Source organism: Acipenser ruthenus, chromosome 18, assembly GCF_902713425.1.
Source record: "Acipenser ruthenus chromosome 18, fAciRut3.2 maternal haplotype, whole genome shotgun sequence".
Lineage (NCBI taxonomy): Eukaryota > Metazoa > Chordata > Actinopteri > Acipenseriformes > Acipenseridae > Acipenser > Acipenser ruthenus.
The window spans coordinates 16,918,123-16,939,859 of NC_081206.1; the positions used below are offsets into that span (position 1 = coordinate 16,918,123).

The following is a 21,737-nucleotide window of genomic DNA, read 5'->3' on the forward strand; positions in this document are numbered from 1 at the left end:
CAATATTAATGTGGATGAAACTATGTGTATAACATTTGTGTCTGTGTCAAAGACTTTGAATCAATATTGAATGAATAATCTTACATTACACTCTGCCAGCTGTATAAATAAACACTAGAGGTGACCATGGTTAAAGGTTTAGGAAGAGTTCTCCGCATGTATGCTGTTTAACATTCCCAGTTCAATTGACCTATATTTGAAAGTTGCTTTTCATTAAGAGGCACTACAATCAGCCCTTGTGACTAAAGGCCAGACATGATGCAATATATATATTTTTTATATGAGCTCAATTTCACTCCAAAACCAAATATAAAACTATACAAACTAAATTGCTATTGTCAAGACTATGGTCAACACTGGTACTTATTCGTCAACATGATTTGGAAATCCTACATACCAGCATATCCAGTTCCTTCAAAATTGACCACCTTTTGTATTATCTTTCATCTTTGTATCTTTATAATTGCGATGGTCTTTGTCAGAAAGCTGTGGGTATTATTGTTCCCTCCATCATTTTGGATACTGCTTCACCCTGGTGAACCACGTGCATTGAAGCTGTTCTCTGATTGCTCAATGCCCTAATTGTTGTGTGAAGAGATTGCACTAAATAGGGTCTAAGAATATTTATTTAACCTGCAAATGTTGATGAGGTGAAATACTGCACTACTGTGTCTCCAGTAAATTCCAATAGGAAATGCATATCTATAGAGCAGAATATCTGACAATCGGCAGATTAAACTCTAATCTGTTACCCTCCTCATTTCTGAACCGACAGACACTTTGTGGTGTTTAGTTGTCTGGGAGCACCCGGTCGTCTTTGCTCCCTGCTTGCGAGGTTTTGCGACTTTCTGACCTGTTCGAGATGTTGAGACAAAAGGGAACAATCGTTGTTTAGGGGAAGGCATCTGAGAGGAGATTGGACCTCGGGGCTTTCTATTGAGGAGCACTCCTCTCAGCATCGTCTCACATCAGTCAGAGTGGCAGGCTGCTTGTTGCTGATTTCTCTCACTTGAAGGCACATGAAGACTACAAGACCTTTTACTTTACTGAATGGTCTCATTTACAGGGCATGTCCTCTCTGGTTTGGTCCCCTTCCTGCCTTGGGAGCTCACACAGTTCTAACACGGGCCAGGATAACATGTTAATTGTCTGCAAAGGATGGGTAGTCCAATACTGTTGCGTAAAATCCTGTGTTTTGTCATCTTACCAGAAAGGGTCAGTGTTCGCGGACATGTATTACATTTTCTAACAAATATTTTGTAATCGTTTCTTGCCTATTAGCATGATTAGTATGTTTACTGCCCTCTGCCCTTTTATTGTACTGAGGTCTTGTGGTTATCTGCTTGTGTTTTTAGGATATGCAGATACAGCACTATGATGGTTTGCCTCATCATGTTCCTTGATGATGGTCACATTAGTCTGACTGCAGCTAATGTAGGCTGTTGGAGTAATGTAAACTATAATACATGAAGTGAATAGGTACCAGGAACCAGCAGGAACTTTTCATCTATATTCCAAAAATGCAAGAAAAGCGATAATACAGCTAGTACTAAAATAATAATAATAATAATAATTACATTTAAAACCTTGGTTTCCACTCTTTTCAATCTGCCTGTGACTAAGCCAGCGTCAAGTTTTCCTGTTTAAGTTTAGTTCCAAGATTCCACATCCCTACAGGAACCAAACTTGAGCATTTCCACATGAGATATTTCCCAGTGTTTTAAAAGTCAGGAATGGAATTTGTTCTGTGGTTGGGTTTGGATGGTTTGGTCTTTTTGCCAGTCCATGTGGTCTAGTGTTTAGGGCTGAGGACAGGTGACTCAGGTTGACTAGTGGTTAAAGCTGTAGTACTGGGATGCAGTGTGGTCCTAGTGGTCAGAGCCGAGAGACTGGGAGAGAGGCATTTAGTCCTAGTGGTTGGATTACCTGGGTGCTGGGAAGCAGCGTTGCCTGCAAAATATATACCTGGCCCAAAGGGCTTTTCCTTGAGAAACATTCTGTTGAATTTGGGGGCATTGCCAGTTGGCTTAGTATGTTAAAATATGTAATTGTACCTTTTTTTGCTTTTATATAGAGCCAGAGCCGTGGAGCGAGTTTAAAGTCAATCTTTTTTTAAAGCGTTTACTCTCTCTTGCTGACTCACCCGCTTGCTCTGCAGCTTATTAACTTAAGCAAGCTCTTTGAGCCACAAGGGCCTACCTCATTTGGTAATTTGGTTTGAGCCCGCAAATCCCACTGTGAATTAAACATTTAAAGCCATCTCTACTGTTCATTAATGGAGAGTTATACCAGCAACATAGGAGGTCAACAGAGGTCTGGAGAGATCATCTGTAAGAACACAGTGAGAAAGAGAGAGAAAAAAGACAGAGAGAGATGCAGGGGCTATTCAGGTGCACTAAAGTACTCAAATCTGTGCTGTACTGTGCAGTGTAAATATCATTATCATTATCATTATCTTCACTTATCTACTGTATTCCATCTTAGGAACATTAAGTTAAATAGCCAGGGCGTACTATACCGAGTGTCCAATAAGAGAGAAAATCTGCTCTACTGGAACAAAAACGAATAATGTTTTTTAAATTTCAGATGGATACAAGTTGCATTATTATTTTTTTTTTTGAGTGCTGCAAATGGGATTTTGACAAACCTTGCACTTTAAAAACAATTTATAAAAATCAGCCGTGAAACATAAAGGAAGGTAGTTTAGGCCATTACTGTAATGCGTTCATTTTTCTTGGTTTTAAGTGATAGTTTTTAAAGGTTTTTTTTTTCTTTTAAAGGGTTTTACAGTTAATGTGTCTGATTTAATCCATATTAAAGACCAAACTGGCGACTCCTTCAGAGCGCAGTGTCCAATTCAGACAGTACCTGTTTTGGGGATTAATCGGCACACATACAGGCAATGCCAGTTGATTTAACACAGCTGAAAGCAGTCCTTGAAGCTATAACATTATAGATTTTGTTATTGCGACTATCCCAGCCGAATCCCTTGGTTTGAAAACACATTAAAGAAGTGATTTGAAGTTGTGTTCTCCCCGCCTGGTTTCCTGTGCGCAGAATGATTTATTCCTGACGGCTGTCTCTACAGGGGAGGGCTTATCACAGGATCCTGCACCAGTTTCATGCCGGCCGCGCGGGTGGTTTGTTGCCGGCCATGCAAATGAATGTCAATTTGTTTGAAGCTGATAAGACTCCTGTACCCCCTCCCACCCTTCCCTTTCCACCACCTGCGACAGCTCGGCACACACAATGCTTATTAATGAGCTGTCAGGCTTTCTGTTTCTTATGTCTTATTTATCAAGGGTTGTGCTTTAATTAACCTGGGGCGCAGGAGCATGTACCCACAAATGCAGCCCAAAATACAACTGGGATCAACTTGATCTCCTTCAGTCAAATAATTTTTATTATTAATAGTCTACTTTTCTCAGTGTCTTGTATTTAAAATATTTATAAAACTGTTCGACACGTGTAACACTTAATTTACATTCATTATACTGTACCGTAATACTGTACCGTAATTTCATCATCCAGTTTTGTAACATAATTGTGGTTTGGTTTGTTATGATGCTATTCCACACTGTGTGGATGACTTGTGACCTTCTCATGTTACTTACTGTGATTGCATCTTTGGAGGATATGAGTGTTGCATCCGTTTTGAATCGCTATTAAACACAGTAGCCTGAGTTGATGGAAAGATCTTGTGGTGTTTTCTCTTTCTCCATCACTGTAGCATTTTGCACACCAGAGAGGAGTGACCCTGATTTTGCAAGCGCCCAGAGAACATGTCTATCCTTTGGTTTCTTTACCCAAGCCTATTAAAACCCCTGCACTGTGTGTCAATGAGAATTTAAATAGCACTCTATCGGGGTCATTGGTTTAAAGCTGTCCCATTGCAGTCTTAGAGAGCATTGTGAAAGCTGCATAAGTTATGTCGAGTTGACTGCTGTTCGTGGACCTGCGTTGTTGGACCGATTTTTATATTGAGTGTAAAAATCTGTTGGAGAAACACATTCAGGACCGTGCTGCTTGTTGGCATTCAGAGTTGCGCTTCTTTAAGACAATGAGTTCTGCCTGGATGTCAGGTGTTCACTAGCTTGGACCGCAATTATCCTCTGGGACCGGAGTTTTCACTTATCTCAAGCAGGGCTCAGCAACTCCAGCCTGGTTTTAATGGGTATGCTTTGCTGGTCAGTGGTTTAATTGGACCGATTTATAGTGAAAGACATGGCTGGAACAAATAGAGCTAATTTAAAGAGGTTAATTATTTAATTTTACCTGTTAAACATTTAATGGAATTGTCACCAGGACTGTTATTGGTCAAACCCTCCCTCAGAGGAATCCCATCTCTTGTGCGGTGGCATGAAGACTAGGCTTCACCTAAATGAAAGTGTAGAAGGTTTCTATTCTATATTGCAGTCAGTCCAGTACCACGAGCAAAATAATGTGTAACTACTTTACAGAAAAGGGAAAAAACTGTCTTTTCTTTGGCAGCTTTGCATGCAGTGCTGCAGTAAAAAAAAAAAAAAAGTGGTTTTGGCTGCCCTTGAGGCAAGGCAGCCCAGAAGCTCTCAAGCTCCACAATACTCTAGCTTTCCCAAGGCCAGACAGCCTGCAGATGGGATTTCTCCCCTGCCTCCTGTAGGAATGCAGCAGGCCCTCCTACAGCATTAACCAGCCCCAGTCTCCTAGCTCTCAGAACTTCCCTTGTTTAGGTATATTATTGAAATGACCTGCTGCCAGGAGTTTGAACAATCATGCCCATGGAAAATGTGCCCCGTGAACTGTTCCCACTTCTCGTCATGGCATGAATAAGTCACAGTCTGTAGGTTTACTAATACTAACATTGAACTATAACAGAGGAACGTTTATATTTAACTCCTGGCTCCTGAACATTATAAGTAATAGACTTAATTTAGTGTAGCTTTGTTCTAAAACCCAGGACTGGGTGAAGGGCTAGTGTTGGTTTCAAGCCATGAGCTGTGGTATGCTGCCTGCAGTACCATTTGATCGTATCACGACATCACCGCGAGTCCAAGACGGCGCCGACATCACCGCGACAGACATTACAGCGCCTGCCCATAACAGCGCTACGACATCACCACGACAGACATTACAGCGCTGACCATAAGTGCTAGGACATCACCACGACAGACATTACAACGCTGACCATAACACCGCTAGGACATCAACACGACAGACATTACAGCGCTGACCATAACAGCACTGCAACATCACCACGACAGACATTACAGCGACTGCCCATAACAGCGCTATGACATCACCGCGACGGACTACAATTCAATTCCCCAGAAGACTCTGCGAAGTTCACAAACGCGTCACTTAGCAGGAACTCCCCTGCCCCCCTCAGTATGCAGGTTTTAATATGACCTAGCAGTGTCAGTAAGACTTGTATTGCACAATTGCAAAGCAGTTGCATTCCAGGTTTTACTAGCAGCCCTCCATCTCATTTCTCAGAGCTTCCATTTCTCAAGGAAGAAATAAACAGTGGTCATTGTTACCGCTATTTTAGCCCCAAAACTGCCTTTGTTGTGTTTCTTTTGTCTGCCGCAGCCACAATATGTTCGTTCGTTTGCATGTTTGGCAGGGCACCTAAAAATGTAATCCTGCAAGCTGCTGAGGAATAGATTAATACTGTGTGTGTGCGTATACAGTGATCGTCCAAAGTTTACAAACCCTAATTTATGGTAGTGTAACACTCTACAATTTAATGTTGAATACATGTATATAGTACATTCCTTTAAACACCCCAATTTATTTATGGTAAATATATACAGATGGTATATTCCTAAAATCACCCTATTCTGTTTTCCAATATCAAAAAGTTCCAAAACAAAAAAGTTCAGCTTGTTAGTTATGTACTGCTTTGTTTGTGTTGTGCTCTTGTAGCCCTGAATAAACATCTTTTCAAAGTAACAAGAAATCACCATTTAATGTGTGTAACAGATGCATACATTGGGATACTTTTGACAAACAACTATGAATATTGACCAATTGCAATATACACTGAGCACTCACTCAAAGATATGATTGCACAATTCAATAATAATGATAATGAAAGCAAAAACAATATAAAGTTAAACTCTTGATTTTAAAAAAACAAATCTGTACAAAATATACATTAAAAAAAATAAAGATTTAGCCAATGGGTGCATTCACGGAGATCATTCTTAGAAGATCGTTGGCTAAATTGGTCAGATTTTGCACAGAATCTGCGCAGAGTGATCTCCGTGAACGCACCCTAGTCTTCTGCATTCAGAAAATCAATCAAGTCGGTCTCTGTTTGCTCTGCCGACTGTGCTGGGAAACCTCCCAAAGCTGTCCTAGCTCTGTCTACACAGACCGTGACGTCAGGCGCAGACTCCCGACTGCAACGCAGCCTTTTTAGGAGTAACGCAAACACAGCGACCAACTGCACTCATCGCCGTTTAACCATGAATAGTTCTCCAATACGAATGCATGACAGCTGCGTCCTTTTATGAGGCTGGTGAGTTGACTCTGTGGTTAACCTTCTCCTGACTGCGTCGTGTGTCAGAGTCCCTGATAAGTGACGCTATTGTGAAATTCGCAGAGTCTTCTAGGAATTGTAGTTCGGCGTGGTGATGTCGTAGCGCTGTTATGGGCAGTTGCTGTAATGGTCATCGCTGTAATGTCCGTAGCGGTGGTGTCAGCGCGGTCTTGGACTCGCTGTTATGTCATGTAACCCCATTTGATATGGGGCAGTCCCTCTTATGTTGCTGATGTTGAAACGGTAGCGGTTTATTCCCGTCAACATCCTTCCCCTGTTTATGCAGTGAAGAGAATTTACCCTAGCTGCACTGTCCCTCGATCATTGTCAGTTTATACTAAACTAGCTTTTTTTGGTTAACCTGTTTATTAAGCCTGTGGCATTTTTTTGGAACATTTACATCTCTAGAAATATGATCTCCCAGAAGCATTTAAAAGCCTTTCTGCACCTTGCCACCTGCAAATGCATGCAAGTAACAGCATGGAATTAAAACACCAAAATTGGCATGATCTACGAGTAAAGAAACCTGTTGTCTACTGTAATGATTGCGTCAATGAGAAGAACAAGCTGCCAAAAAAATAATTTATGAAGGAAACAAACACACACTGCAAACGAAGAAAAAAGAGAAACATTGGCTTCCTGGACTCGTACAGTAATCCCTTTTAGAGTTGTGTGTTTGTGTGCGCTGATAACGTTTGCATACAAATCAGGGTGGGACAGGTCTGATTATTGTGTGTCGGGTGTGCTTCTGATTTCAACAGTTGCACCTCATCCCCATGTAGCCTACTGTACATTTATATTTCACCTGTTAAATTCAGCTGTGGTCCGCAGGTCAGTATATTATTGGAAGGGATATAATAATAGTAATAGCGCTGGCAGTCAAATATTGAAACAAGCACAGCTTAAAATATATTTGTGGCAAAAATGACCATATTCACATTCTTTCATAACAGAATTTATAAATGATAGTTTAAAAAAGATGTCACGTAAAGGAAACCAAATGCATAAATGACTTCTGAAATAAATACCACACACATTGTGCTGTACAGAAGAGCGTTTGTCATCTTTCTTTGATGGGTAATTTGGTAGGTTATCGGGTTTGTCAAGCTGAGAATAGTCTAACAATATCTAAAGTGCAAACAGTATACTTTTTATAGTTAGTAGGATACTATGTTTGGGGGCCCTGTCTGTCATAGTGCAGATGGGGTCAAATAAGTTGAAAGGTTGCAAAAGTGCTGCTCCAAGCAAACTCTTAACAAAGGAGACCACTACTGTGTAGAGAAAAGTAAACCAATGTTGGAGCCACAGAACTGAAAATGTATTCTGCCCAGCATTTTGTGTCATACAAAATTTATTAAAAAACTTTTTTTCATTTAATTAGGCTTACATAATCAATATAGTTGATATAGTATACATGCCAGCTTACCAGGAAGGGTCAGGTTGCAGAGCTCCCCTTTTAATTTTCACCCTTTGCATGAGGAAGTTGGACGGGGAACACATTTTGATTGCACTGTGACCTGCTGTTGAGATCTCCTCCTGTATACTGAAAAATCAACTTTGTCACTAATTAGTTAAATGCAGGACAGAATTGATTTCAGCTAATCATTTCCTAATTCTAATTGTATTTTACCAGAAGTACATCCTTTTAACATGGCATTTTTAGATGTTTTGCAGACTGAGCACCATGCTGACCAGCCCCTTTTGTCTCCATACAGATCTGCTTGAGACTATAGGACAACTGGACATAACCTGGGAGAGAAGACCTGTACAAGTAAGCTCTCGGATTGCTTCTCATTGACAGTGGTCTGCAATACTCCCGGAGCCAGACTGACAAATACAAACATCAATCACTTTGAAGCATCTGTCAGAATTCCAACAATTATCGTGTGTACAGGTGCCATGTTGTGTATGGAAGTTGCCACAGTTTTGATTTAATCCTTGCACCCGCTCCTTCTCTTGTAGTGGCTGGGAAGAGCAGTCTATGGCTTGATTTCTCAAGTAATGAATCAATTAGCTAATTATATTTATTCATCCTAATTCCCCTATTCAGTGGCCAGGTACTATCCCCTCCCCCAAGTGGTTTCAAATCAAGTTTTCCTGTGTGTGTGTGTGTTGGGTGGGCAGTTATCTTACTGAGTACCATGCACGGTTTTCAGTTATTGTATGTCAGAGTTTTATTAAATCAGTGAAAATGGCCAGCAAAACAGCAGATCTGTGCAAATCAACTTTAATCAAAGGTTCCCTTTAAAAAAAAAAAAGGAAATAAATAATTACTTTAAAAAAAAAAAGGAGGCTTAAACAAATGCATGAACTTTCAGGAATCACAGTTCACACTTTTGATTTGGCCTCAAAAGCGTGCATTGTGCCATCTCTCCTCTCATCATTTTAATTAACACTCGTACTGTCAAATGAAAGTGAATAGTTTAGTGCAAGGGGAGGGGGGGGGGTGTTCTAACTGTACTCTCTGCAAACCTTTTTATTTTGAAAACAAAAGAGCTATTGTACTGTGAAGTATTGAACAATAGGGGATTGTTGGAAAGAGTTATTTCTTCACACCACATTTCTGCAATACTAATAATGGCAATATCTGGAGAGGTACTGGTTTTTTAATCATGAAAGTTTAATAGTAATACAGACGGATAAAGATGAAGAGTTTAGAGTCTCGGCTCAGGGAACTAACATTCGTTGTCTGCTGCTGTTTTTCTTGGAGTGGAATCAAAGTGTAGAATGAGAGAAGTGTTATCTTTTTGTTTGAGATTAAGTCAGGCAGTGTGTTATTTTTGTAATACAGTATAAAACCCTTGTTTCAGCAACCCAGCTCCACTGTGCAGAACCCTGGGGTTTCATTAGGAAAAGCACAGACCGCCTTGGACCGGGAATTCAACTGAAGAACTGCTGTGATTGCAGGGATCGTTACATTGTTTTGAGGAGGGGGTGGTTTTAAAGGGATTACTAGTTCCAAACCCTGCTTTCTGTGGGGACTACTCTGTGTTTGGAAGCAGCATTCGTGTCCCTTATTAAAAACTGGGAGATGAAGATCTTGTTTTTATGACTTTTTATTTAATTTTTTTTTTCTCCGAGAACGTAGGAAAAGCTCACACATACCTTATTTGCCTAACTTAAATGGATGTGCTGATAGCTGACCAGTACATTATTAAGTTATCCGTATTATCAATCATGTTACAAAGGTAATTACTATATTTTGTATGGCCACTTGTATGGTAATAACTTGAATACCATTATCTGAAACTGTGCTCGAAAGTCAGATGGAAACAAGGTCCACAACCCCATTGAAAATCAGTTGGATCGAAAGTTTCAAAGTTTGTTAAATGTTTAAATAATTAGTTGGAGTGTCTGTTAACACCAACTAAACCTAGTTATTGTTAACCACGCTGTAGAGGTCATGTTTGATTTAAAAAAAATAAATAATAATAATAATAATAATAATAATAATAATAATAATTTCAACATTGCTCATTACCTATCATATTCTTGGAAAGAGAAGAGTCTCAGTCGTATTTAACATTTGAGTAACTTTCTCAGTATAAACACATGCACATGTTGTGTATATTAACATACCATATCAGTGACAATGTTTGTGGTCTTTCAGTTCTCCATATAGTTCTGTTTTTAGCAGACTTATCTTGTATTCAAATTGTCTCGTAGATCTTCAGCTGTCTAAAATATACTGGTGTGCATTAGCGTAAAAATAATATCTCTCTTAACAGATGTTTGAGCCTTCTGTTTTTGTTATCCTGTCAGCCTTCATTTCCGCAGGCCTTTTCAAAATAAAGTAAATAACTAAATCTATTCTCTTTTGGAATGGTTACAAATGTAGTTGAAAGTACTTGAGTCTGAAGTGTATCCTCGCATTGCTATTGAAAGGCAGTATTATCTTCCCACATGCAGACATGTCACGTTGCGTCTATCCTGTCCTAGCTGCCCATGTGAGCCCTACACCCTATTGACAGGACTGCCAACACCGGGCTGAACTGTCACTTCCTGTACCCCACTGGTCGTGGAATCAAAAGGGGTTTGTTATAATCTTAGGGGATTTGCAGAAGATTGACTTTTTTTCCAGCATGATGTGTGTGAGGCAGCCTACTGTGATCCGCAAGCAAGGGGCGTCCTGTATACTCCAGACCGACTGCATATTTCCCTGAAGCAGCGAGCACAGGTCACAGGAGGCCGCAGTTGAGAAGGAGGAATGTTACGCAACAGTGACATTTTTAGTAATTTTGATAATGAATGGAAAATTATTGTGACTTTTTTTTGTGTTCATTGATTTGAAAAGTTGATACTGTTTATTAGATCAATTCTTATATACAAACCCAAATGATTATCTACTGTGTATGTGCAAAGTTTTATTGAAGTGTTTCAATAACTTTGCAGTGCATATTTACAGTAACTCACTAATGCATCATGACAGCCTTGTGTTATGATAATTTCACATACTCGCCTGTCGCAGTTACTAGACAATACCAGATTGCTGATTCCTTTTTCAAGATGAATAATCAATAGTATGTCCAGTCTCTGGCTTTCTGATCTTGTCTGAGATCTGTGTCAATGACAAATCTGTCTGGTTTGTTCATATTTATTAGACGTGAGTGACTAAAATCCATACACAATCAAATAAAACATACTTCATTTTCAAGGTTTATATCCGTGGTTGTCCATGGGCTAGCCATGTCCAATCAGGGTTTGGCTGTAGCAGAGCTTCCCGTCCTGTGGAAGAAATCCCTGGATTTGGATAAAATCTCCCCATTCCAACACTCAGGCCATTCTCCACGCTGTGTGTACTGCAGCATCTCAACAGCTGGGGTTTTAAAGGTGATACTGGAGTATCTTAACCATCGTATTTGCATAGTTTGCTGAACATTCCTCCCTCACTATACCGTCCTGTTAGAATGCCTCCTTCGCGTTCCTCAAGCTATTCCTTTTGAACTGGTATATATACCAATGCTATTAGCATCTACTATACTGTTACTCTTGCAACCCAACTTCTGCCAGTGCATTGCAGTCTCCCTCACTGTACCGCCAGAAAATACCTGCTTAATCTTTGACACGTTAGCCTCGTGTGGCATACTTCTTCTTTTTCCTTCTTTCCCTCCTTTCTTTGTTTCTTTCTTAAAATATTTAGTTTCTGCCCTGGTCAGGGGGGTGTTCTGTGTGAGTGACTGACTGACTGAATTATGTTCTCCTGCCCACTCACAGGTATTAACAGTAATCTAATTGGCACTCATAATCTTTCACCAACAGCCCATCAAAATGACATGTTCTGACACCCACAGTCCAAATGAACAAAATATGCACTTTTTCTTTTTTTGTTCCCATGACAACTACAGCTCTGAAAAAAGGTAGGTTATCAGCCAGTGAAAAAAACAATACATTTGTTTTTTTAGCAGATCCTTTAAAAATACATTCATGGGAATGCTTTTATATATATATATGTATATGTATATATGTGTGTGTGTGTGTATGTATGTATATACTGTGTGTGTGAACACTACCCTTACACTGTCAGAGACTAGAGGGCCTTTTTTGGGGGGGGGGGGGGGACAAGCTCTAGGATTCATTTTGAATTGCAAAATTTTCCAAATATTTTAGTCAGACTGCTGTATACTGTATCAACTTCTAAAAAGTTCAGAAAAATAAAACTATGATAACTGTGCATAAAATGACAACCATGATTTATTATAATATTTTTAAACATTTTTTGGCTTTTTGAAAGCCTCTTCAAGGAATGCGGCTCCAAAATTCAAATTGAATACGAGGGCTTAAAAAAAAAAAAAAAAAGCCCTCTAGTGTGTTGTGCTGTTATTCTAGCAGAGATCTCCTGTAAAAAAAAAAAGTGTGACTACAACTGTTTAAATAACTTTCTTTTAACATCCTGACAACTTTTTTCCTCTAACTCTAAAGTCTGATTCAAAGCTGTTTTCAAAATGTCTGCTCTAGTGCACTGGGGTTTGAGGTATGTCATCTAAATCACTGCAGGAAAAGCGAATATATATATATATATATATATATATATATTTTTTTTTTCTGTTCCGTACCACATCATGGATTGTTATTGCTGTGGTTCCTGTGGGCAATAGCTATGTGGGCAATAATCCTGACACTGTCGGTGTACTAGAGCAGACATTTGGAAAAGGGCTTTGAAACCTACTTTAAAGTTGTAAGTGTAAAAAGTTGTCAGGATGTTAACACTTTTTAGATGGTAAAACCCATGCAGGTCAAACAGACAAATGGTGGTTTACAATAGGATGGAGGGTGAGCTGTTCCTGCCTAACATTCTGTGTTGCTGCCGGCAGTGGGCAGGAGGGCAGCACAGACTCTGAATAGGCTGTAGCTCTGACTGGCTGTGTGTGTGAGTGGACTGCACTCGTCCAGCAGCGCTCCAGCACAGAGGAAGAAGCTGCTGTTGAACAGGGGAAACACAGCTGCTCTGTCTGGCTGGAGCTCAGCGTTTAAACAGCTGTTTGTCTAAATCTGCAACCTACAACTCCATGAATTTCAAGAAGAAATAAGCATAGCAGTGGGGATGACGAGATGCTTTGTGTTGATTCCACACAGGTTGCGGCAGCCTAAACCTCGCTTGCAATCATGTTTACATCTATACTTTAGTACATCTATTACATCATCCAGTAATATCATCTCTGCGCTTGTCTGACCTTGCTTGCTTTCTATCTTTTTTGTACATTCTTTCATGTAGTTTCATCTGCTCACAAGCTTCCTTTCTGCTGTTCTGTGAACTACTCTAAATAGGTGTGGGTTCAGTACTACCTGCAACAGTTGGGGGTTATAAATGACTTCTGCATGCTTTCAGGGAAATTCAGTTACATATGTACTTTAAACAAATGATACAGAGTCATTTTTTAGTTTGTTTTTCAGTTTAAGGTACTGCATTTCTTACAAAAAATGTAAATAAAAAAATACATTAAAATATAGTGCTAGTTGTTTTAATATCTGATGTACATAAAAAAAAGAGATATCAAGAGGGCCGCTTTACTGTAGAAGTCAACATGACCAAACCGTTCATTAAACACATTTGTAAATGATTGGTGAAATAATGGGGGAGCTGTCAAAGTAACCGCTGTTTTTTCAAATTGGACATGGCCCCTTTAAATCTTACTGCATTGCTTTTAACTGGCTTTAATGTGTCTTCAGAGGGAACTATAGTTGCTGTCTCAGTTCTATAAAGAGTTTTACAGTGTGTAACTGAAGAACCTTGTGCTGTGAGCTGGGTTACAAGACACCAATCACTGACATACGGTTTTATCCTTTTGAAATAATTTACTTGTAGCTGCAGTTTTGTTTTCAGGCCAGGTTTTATTTATTTATCACTACATCCATGTCCAGGCCAGCTTTGTATCTCTCTCACTCCATACAGTATCTGTCCTTAAGCAAGTATTGGGGGGGGAAGTGCATGCTTATGTTGCCTGATTGAGGAAATTAAGAACCCACATTGTCATTCTGCATTGGCAGTAACTTCACAATATTTGAGGTAGCACTACACTTGTTTGTGGCTTGTTCATGAAAATCTTACTCATGAATTTGAGAGAAGACTATGTAATCTGGGATAAAAAGAGGTTTAATAAAATGGGCTACAAGTACCACATGCTCAGTCGATAATCATGCCACAAAAATCTGAAGATTGAGAGAGAAATGAGGAATCTGTTTGAGTTAGTAGTAATGTCGGCTTGTAAAAAGATGTTATTTAGTGGGAACCGCAAGAGCAGGAGACAGACTGTAGGCGGTGTACTCGCAATCGGACTGCAGAAATACTCTGAGCAAAAAGTAATATTCACTATTTAACATGTGTACTTAACTGGATAAATGGCCCCTTTTCATATTGAATTGAATGTTGCTGTGGTTGTAGAACTTGCTGTAGCTGCTCCCAGAGTTCTGAAAGATCTTTGTTACTGGGCTTTAATTACGAAGGCTTTAAACCCTGTTTCTTACATCTCCTGAAACCAACATTCTCAGAAGTCATCCAGAATTGTTTTGCAAAACCAGTTCACCCTGCAGCCGCACTAAGTTTACATTCTTCTTGTGCAGCAGCTACAGTACAGTCAGTCTAGGACGTAATGTAAAGACATGGTGCCCTTCTGCCTGCTGCTCAAGAAGGACATTTAGAATGAGGTTGCAGGAAAAAGTGAAGATAAAGACTGCAATATTGAATTCCAAGGTCTGCACAATACTGAATACCAAGGTAATCTGCGATTTTAATATCCACCTAGACTTTTAAAATATTTAAGGAAAGTTCAGAAAACCACAATAATTACCAGATTCTGCCGAGTCAACGCCCAGGGGGGCGTAAAGTTGCCGTTAAGGCAAAAGTGTGGTGGGGGCGTTGATTCAGGCAGGGGTGAAATTACAGGCATGATTGCAGAGGAAGTATTTTTAACATTAGGTAGACAGATTACATTTACAATTAGGCATGCTTAAAATTCAAAGGTAGAGCAGAGCACACAGCCACGCTAAAGAATCAAGAAGTGCAGCTAACATATTTATTGACTGGTGAAATGCATTTCAAAGTTGCTGCTGTATGTCCACTGTTTTGCCGTTTTCAAATATTTTCACAAAACAAACATTAAACTTTAAAGCTACAGTGTGCAGTGCAAAAGCACAGCATGAAAAACCATATGTAGGTGAAAAACACTAGAATCAAAGTCTAGCGGGGGGGGGGAGGGGGGGGTCTTTGGAAAGTAAATGTAGATTTAATTGTGAGTTTATACAGTATGTACAGTAGCTGCAGTTTGAGAGAAGACTAGTTCTTAGGGTTGGACGATAATGACATTTTCAGTTATCGATTATCGGCTGTAAATTATCACGATAATCATGATTATCGGCTGAATAAATAACATGTAAAATGTCTTGGAATTTATCAAATTTAAAGCTATATATGACAACTGCCTCTACGAGTTTAGAAGAAATAAAACGAGACAATTTAAAAAAAAAACAGCATCTTTAATAAAAGTTATGAAACAATGGTTGGTTACAAAAAAGCACAAATAATATAACTAGGGACCTACCTAATTCGCGATTTCGCGGAAATCGTGAAATTGAGGGGTCACCGCGAAATTCACCTCTTAGGGGCCAATGCATACAAACAAGTACGGTGAGGAAAAAAAAAAGAAAACTTGTTTAAATGAACTACTGTACAACACAAGCGATGCAAACTATGTATCTTCCTTCTGTAGATAGCCCATTTCTATTCCTTCGGCGTCCCGTGTGCATTGCACTTAAGCAAAAAAAAAAAAAAATGTCCACAAGTAACATTTACAAAATCATTTCTCCAAAGCAGTTAACGTTCTTGTTTACTATTCAAATGACAAAGTTTTCAGCCTATCAGTGCGTCTTTACTGATTTTATGTGATCTGTACTGTGCAGGAGAGGGCGGGACAAAGGTGCTGCATTGTTTTCATTTAGGTTGCTAAAATCTAGTTTTCAGCATTGGAGGGAAAATAGTAGATATGGACGACAAAAAAAGCAAAGTATATTTCGGCTGATGATCGTTTCAAGATATTTCCCAAATAAACTACATGCAGACTGAGGTAATTGTTTTCCATATCTTAATGTGTATTTGGAGAAAATACGATCGATCGCTATCTAGCTTCAGAATCACACATTAAACAAACGGCTACTTCAGAGGCTGCTGAACAAAACGTAAAATAAACAGCTTTCAGAAACCAAACTGGAAAGTCAGCGCAGGCAAGAAGTATTCCTGTCTGCAAGTTAAATCAGTACTAAAACGATCCAGCACAGCCACCTCGCTTCAACCTGCTGCTTACATTACAGTTGGAAATTTAGACCCGAATAGCCACGTCTTCTTTGTTTTGACTCGGTACTAATAAAATAAATTATTGGAAGGGACAAATAACATGACAACGAACGTGCTGCATACATTGCCTTTATTAAAGTATGCCAGATGCCCTTGTGTAACCGAGTTTTTGGGCTGTTTCTAATTGATTTCCACATCTGTATAACTTGGCAAAGCTTTGCCTTAACTTCCAGCAATTCAGTGGATGCAGAACGCGCAGTCTCAATGTATGGGCAAGTCAACTGCAGGGGGATGCTGCATACTCGCCTTTAACAAATGACAGCACTCTGTTTTAGAAATGAAGCAAGTACCACTATTTTTAGGCTTTATAGTGTTCTGAAATACTGTCTACTTGGGTTTATTTAATGTTTAAACAGGTCCGCGAAATGACCTCGAAATCCTAATTTTATTCCGCAACATACCCGTGAAAAATACGTAAATTTACCGCGATTTAAGTAGACCCCTAAATATAACCAAATCTTTAGTAGCTTTTAAACTTTTGAAATATAGGCTACTTATTAAAAAAAAGTGTTTAAAAAAAAAAAAAAAAAAAAAAAATTATAAATTGCGATTAAAAAATATCAGCTTTTCCATACTGCCTACAGACGGGCTTATTACCTTGCGGATCACTTTCTGTCACTCCAAAAAACTGCCACACAGGACTGATGCTGTTTCTTTTTTCTAAAATCTTTTCGGAAGGTTTTGTAGTTTCTGCAGTTGCCATCGCCATTAGCTCAAACGTTTGCCTTTACTCCGTGAATCTTACGTCACATGTTACAACTTCCCACTACGCAGCGCGCACAGATCACGTGTTGCGCCTCACGCAGACAGTTAAGTCCTGTCTTAATGCTTCAATGCAGAGTTACTGTTACACACAAGCATATCATAGTGGGTAACGGACGATAAAATGATTATCGATAATTATTTTTCAACGCAATACAATTATCGATGCAAAAACATTATCGATAATATCACGATAATCGATTATTGTTCCAACCCTACTAGTTCTGTCAGGCTGTATAGTGTCCACTTACTGTAAGCATTCCCATTTGTACCGTGCAGCCAGGCTTGGTCAGCAGACAGTTTGTCATTGCTCACACTATTTCTGGTTTAATTAAAAAAAAAAAAATAAATAAATAAATCCTGTTATTGCAAGACATTTTCATATAAAAATGAATTAAGTTGTGAAAGTGTCCACCACTAGTATGACTGCATAGACGGAGAGCGAGAGGGAAGGATGCATGCTCCAGTGAACTGGAGGAGGAAGTTATTCGCTCGAACTTAATTTGCCGTACAGTTTATTCTCCAGGGAGCCGTAGCGTTAGAGACCCCCAGCTGATTAATACTTTAATGTGCCAACAAGCAGCTGTTTATTGCAGTGGGTAATTTTCTTGTCATTATTGAGACAGAGACTACAGTGCTGTATTGTGTGGGGGTGGGTGGATTTGCTGTTGAGTTTGAATAATTAATCCAAGATCATCTCGTGCTCATTAATCTGATGTGCTGTTGGAGGGGGGGGAAAAAAAAAAAAAAAAAAACTTCAATCTTTATATAAATTTATGTATAACGAAAACAATTATGTACCGTAATCATTAAGTAAAATGAACAGTGCTGGCATCAGTATACCGGAAAACTGTTATACTAATGTGTTTGGTTTTTTATTTAGTTCCATGTTTTACCTTGGATTCTAATGGATTTTTACTTGCGCTTGCCGCCACCTGGTGGCGTTATCCATGTATGGAACGTTCTGAAATCTGGCTTCATTATTTAAAATATCTTTATCACAGCTGTTTGTTTTGTTATTTGGTACTTTTTAAAAAGCCTTATTAATAAAAAGTAATCGCAGGGTAAGTTGTTTCCTGCTGTATTATACAATGTTGCCTTTGCATTTGCTTCAGCTGAGGGCCCAGTCCGGGTCAGTTGTTGCCCACTTCTCTGCAGCTCCCAGACACATGCCATCCAGGCCAGAGATCCTGGGAAGGAAAGGATGCATGCTCAGAAATTCCTGATGAAACTTGGAAGTGTGACTCCCAGGGACCAGCTCCTCCGAGCCACTGCAGAACACACAGGAACCAGGGGAACAAAAGAGGAGAGAGTGGGAGAGGGAATCTTATATTGGGGCTTGAGAGTGGGAGAGGGAATCTTTTATATTGGGGCTTGGCACACCAGCTGCTAATGCTTTGCTTCCAAGGACAGAGACAGGGGAGGAATTTAGCCAGTTTTGAAAGCGTTGCCTCAGAACTTTTGGTTTGGGAGAGTTATTTTGTTTCTGTTTTACTGTCTATCCTCACACATTGAAGTTTTATTTTTCAAAATAAAGAACAAACAGAAGATCCAGTAACTAAAAACACCGTTGTGCAAAATAAGTGCCTCCTATTTTCTGTTCTGAATGCCCCTTTATCTAATGCCCATTTGTAACCCCTGGTTTTTTCAGGTCGAAAAAGTCCCTTGGGTCGACACTGTCAATATCTTTTAGAATTTTGAATGCTTGAATCAGATGGCCACGTATTCTTTGTTCAAGACTGAATAGATTCAGTTATTTTAGCCTGTCTGCATACGACATGCCTTTTAAACCTGGAATAATGCTGGTCACTCTTTGCACTGTTTCTAGAGCAGCAATATCCTTTTTGTAACTAGGTGACCAGAACTGAACACAATATTCTAGGTGAGGTCTTACTAATGCATTGTAAAGTTTTAACATTACTTCCCTTGATTTAAATTAAACACTTTATACTATATATCCAAGCATTTTGTTGGCCTGTTTTATAGCTTCCTCACATTGTCTAGATGAAGACATTTCTGAGTCAACATAAACTCCTAGGTCTTTTTTATAGATTCCTTCTTCAATTTCAGTATCTCCCATATGGTATTTATAATGCATATTTTTATTGCCTGCGTGTAAACCGGCAACAGGAGGCTTCAAACTGGGTTCTAATTTGATGCATCGATTCACCAATATGTAATCGAAGCTCAGGAAATTTAAAGACAGATGATCAATAACACTATGTAACACAATTTTTGTTCCTGGGTAGTAAGTGTTATTTCCTAATTGCTTATGCCTCAAAAGTATAGAAAATGGCTATTATTCCCCACAAATTTTGCTTTTGTGACCAGGACAGTGATATTTTGAAATTTACCTATTTTCAATGAGAAAACGGGCGAATTTGTGTCTTCGTTCACATAGTCAGAAAAAAACAACATATGAATCCAAATTAACATTTATTTATACTAAAGTAATACAAAAATGACTACAAAAGATTTAGAAGTGAGTAGTTTTTCGAGATTTACGATTATACTGTAAATCACTTTCACGAATCAGCCCTCAAATGTAGTCTCCCATCATGTTCTCGTTATACTGTCCTTGGTAGCAGCGTTCAAAGTCCAGTATATCCTGGTGGAAGCGCTCGCCTTGCTCCTCCGAGTACGCTCCCATGTTCTCCTTGAATTTATCAAGATGAGCATCAAGGATATGGACTTTGAGGGACATCCTACAGCCCCTTGTGCCGTAGTTCTTCACCAAGTCTCAACTAGCGCCACATAGTTTTCGGCCTTGTGATTGCCCAGGAAGCCCCGAACCACTGCGACAAAGCTGTTCCAAGCCGCTTTCTCCTTACTAGTGAGCTTCTTGGGGAATTCATTGCACTCCAGGATCTTCTTTATCTGTGGTCCGACGAAGACACCGGCTTTGACCTTTGCCTCAGACAGCTTAGGGAAGACGTCTTGAAGGTACTTGAAGGCTGCCGACTCCTTATCTAGAGCTCTGACAAATTGTTTCATAAGGCCCAATTTGATGTGCAGTGGTGGCATCAGCACCTTCCGGGGGTCCACCAGTGGCTCCCACTTGACGTTGTTCCTCCCCACAGAGAACTCGGTCCGCTGTGGCCAGTCCAGCCTGTGGTAGTGCGCCTTGGTGTCCCTGCTGTCCCAAAGGCAAAGATAGCAGGGAAACTTGGTAAAACCGCCTTGGAGACCCATCAGGAATGCCACTATTTTGAAGTCTCCTATGACCTTAATGCCATCTCAGAGAAATGCAGATATGTATCCACTTAGGCAGCTGGAACTAAACTGAACTGGTGGGCTTAAGGCCCCTGTATTTATACTACTATTTATATTACTGGAAAGTTCTAGAAGTTACTCCAAGTTTACTCAGCACTGAATCTGATCTGGAATGTTCTTGAAAATAGGTAAATTTCAAAATATCACTGTCCTGGTCACAAAAGCAAAGTCTGTGGGGAATAATAGCCATTTTCTATACTTTTGAGGCATAAGCAATTAGGAAATAACACTTACTACCCAGAAACAAAAAAAAAAAAAAAATTTGTTACACAGTGTAATCGATGCATCGATTAATTGTTGCACCCCTGGTTTTGGAGGAGGTTAGTTTATTCTCTCTTCAAATAACTGTTTGAACTAAGAGTGTAAACACTATCTAAATTTATTATTTTTTAAATAAACATTATTTTTTATGTTTATCAATTTCACCTTGTACTGTATCATGAATAGCTTTCATTGTGTAGGTAGACCCCTGCAGTGGAATTAGCTTGTGCAATATGTGTAACCGTTTCATTGTGGATGTATTTTAGCAGTAATATATTGGCATTATGGAGATTATATATATATATATATATATATATATATATATATATATATATATATATATATATATATATATATATATAAATTTTTTTATAATCTTCTGCTTGGATGGTTAAGCCTTAGGATGCTGTCCGGAGGCACCGAGCTTTCTTTATGTTGTGGAATTGGGTTGATGCATTGTCTTTATTTTGTGGATTTTCAGGGACGCCATGGGATTTGCGTGAAGTCCTTGAACTTCAGTAACAAGGCCAGCTTTTGAAGAGAGTTGTAGTATTGCCTAAATAATGCAGTATTTTAAGAGCTTGAGGGAACTTTGTTTTTGCACAGTTGAACCTAAACTGGTTCAAGCTACAACATAATTAAACAACCAAACATAAATATCCCTGCCTCTGATGCCCTTCACTACAGTAAGTAGGTCTCGCATGTTATTTTGAAGAAATGAGTACCATACTGGGTAAAAAAAATAATGGTTTGCATGCCTTTACTTTCAGGTAGTCTCACCATGCCTTCCAGGAGATGTGCTACACGTTCTACAGTAGGTAATTTAGTCTCAGCAGTGCCTTTGGGAGTGATACTGGCTGCAGCGCATGTCAGTCATTAGGGGAAGCAGCAGGGTCTTTACTCGCAGGAATGAAGAGGGTCCTGAAGAGAATTCCACAGTTCTTACAGTACGTTAACCTCCGGGCTGGAAGTTGATGTAACCTGTCGTGTGAACTTGGTTGTATGTAGTGCAGGTTGACTGAAGCACAAGCATCTGATTAGCTGTTCTCAAGCACTTATTTCTGCTTGATT

At 39.3% G+C, this 21,737-nt stretch overlaps 1 protein-coding gene across 5 annotated transcripts in view; it reads left to right on the forward strand.

The window, feature by feature from the left end:
• Positions 1–21,737, forward strand: part of LOC117419717 (signal-induced proliferation-associated 1-like protein 1) — a 95,005-nt gene that overhangs the window by 17,022 nt on the left and 56,246 nt on the right. For 4 of the 5 annotated variants that reach the window (XM_058991336.1, XM_058991334.1, XM_058991332.1 and 1 more), the window contains exon 2: positions 8,242–8,297. The gene's annotated coding sequence lies outside the window, so the exon portion shown is untranslated. Of the gene's footprint in view, positions 1–8,241; positions 8,298–21,461; positions 21,481–21,737 lie in introns of those variants that run through there. The other variant, XM_058991335.1, reaches the window with a different exon arrangement.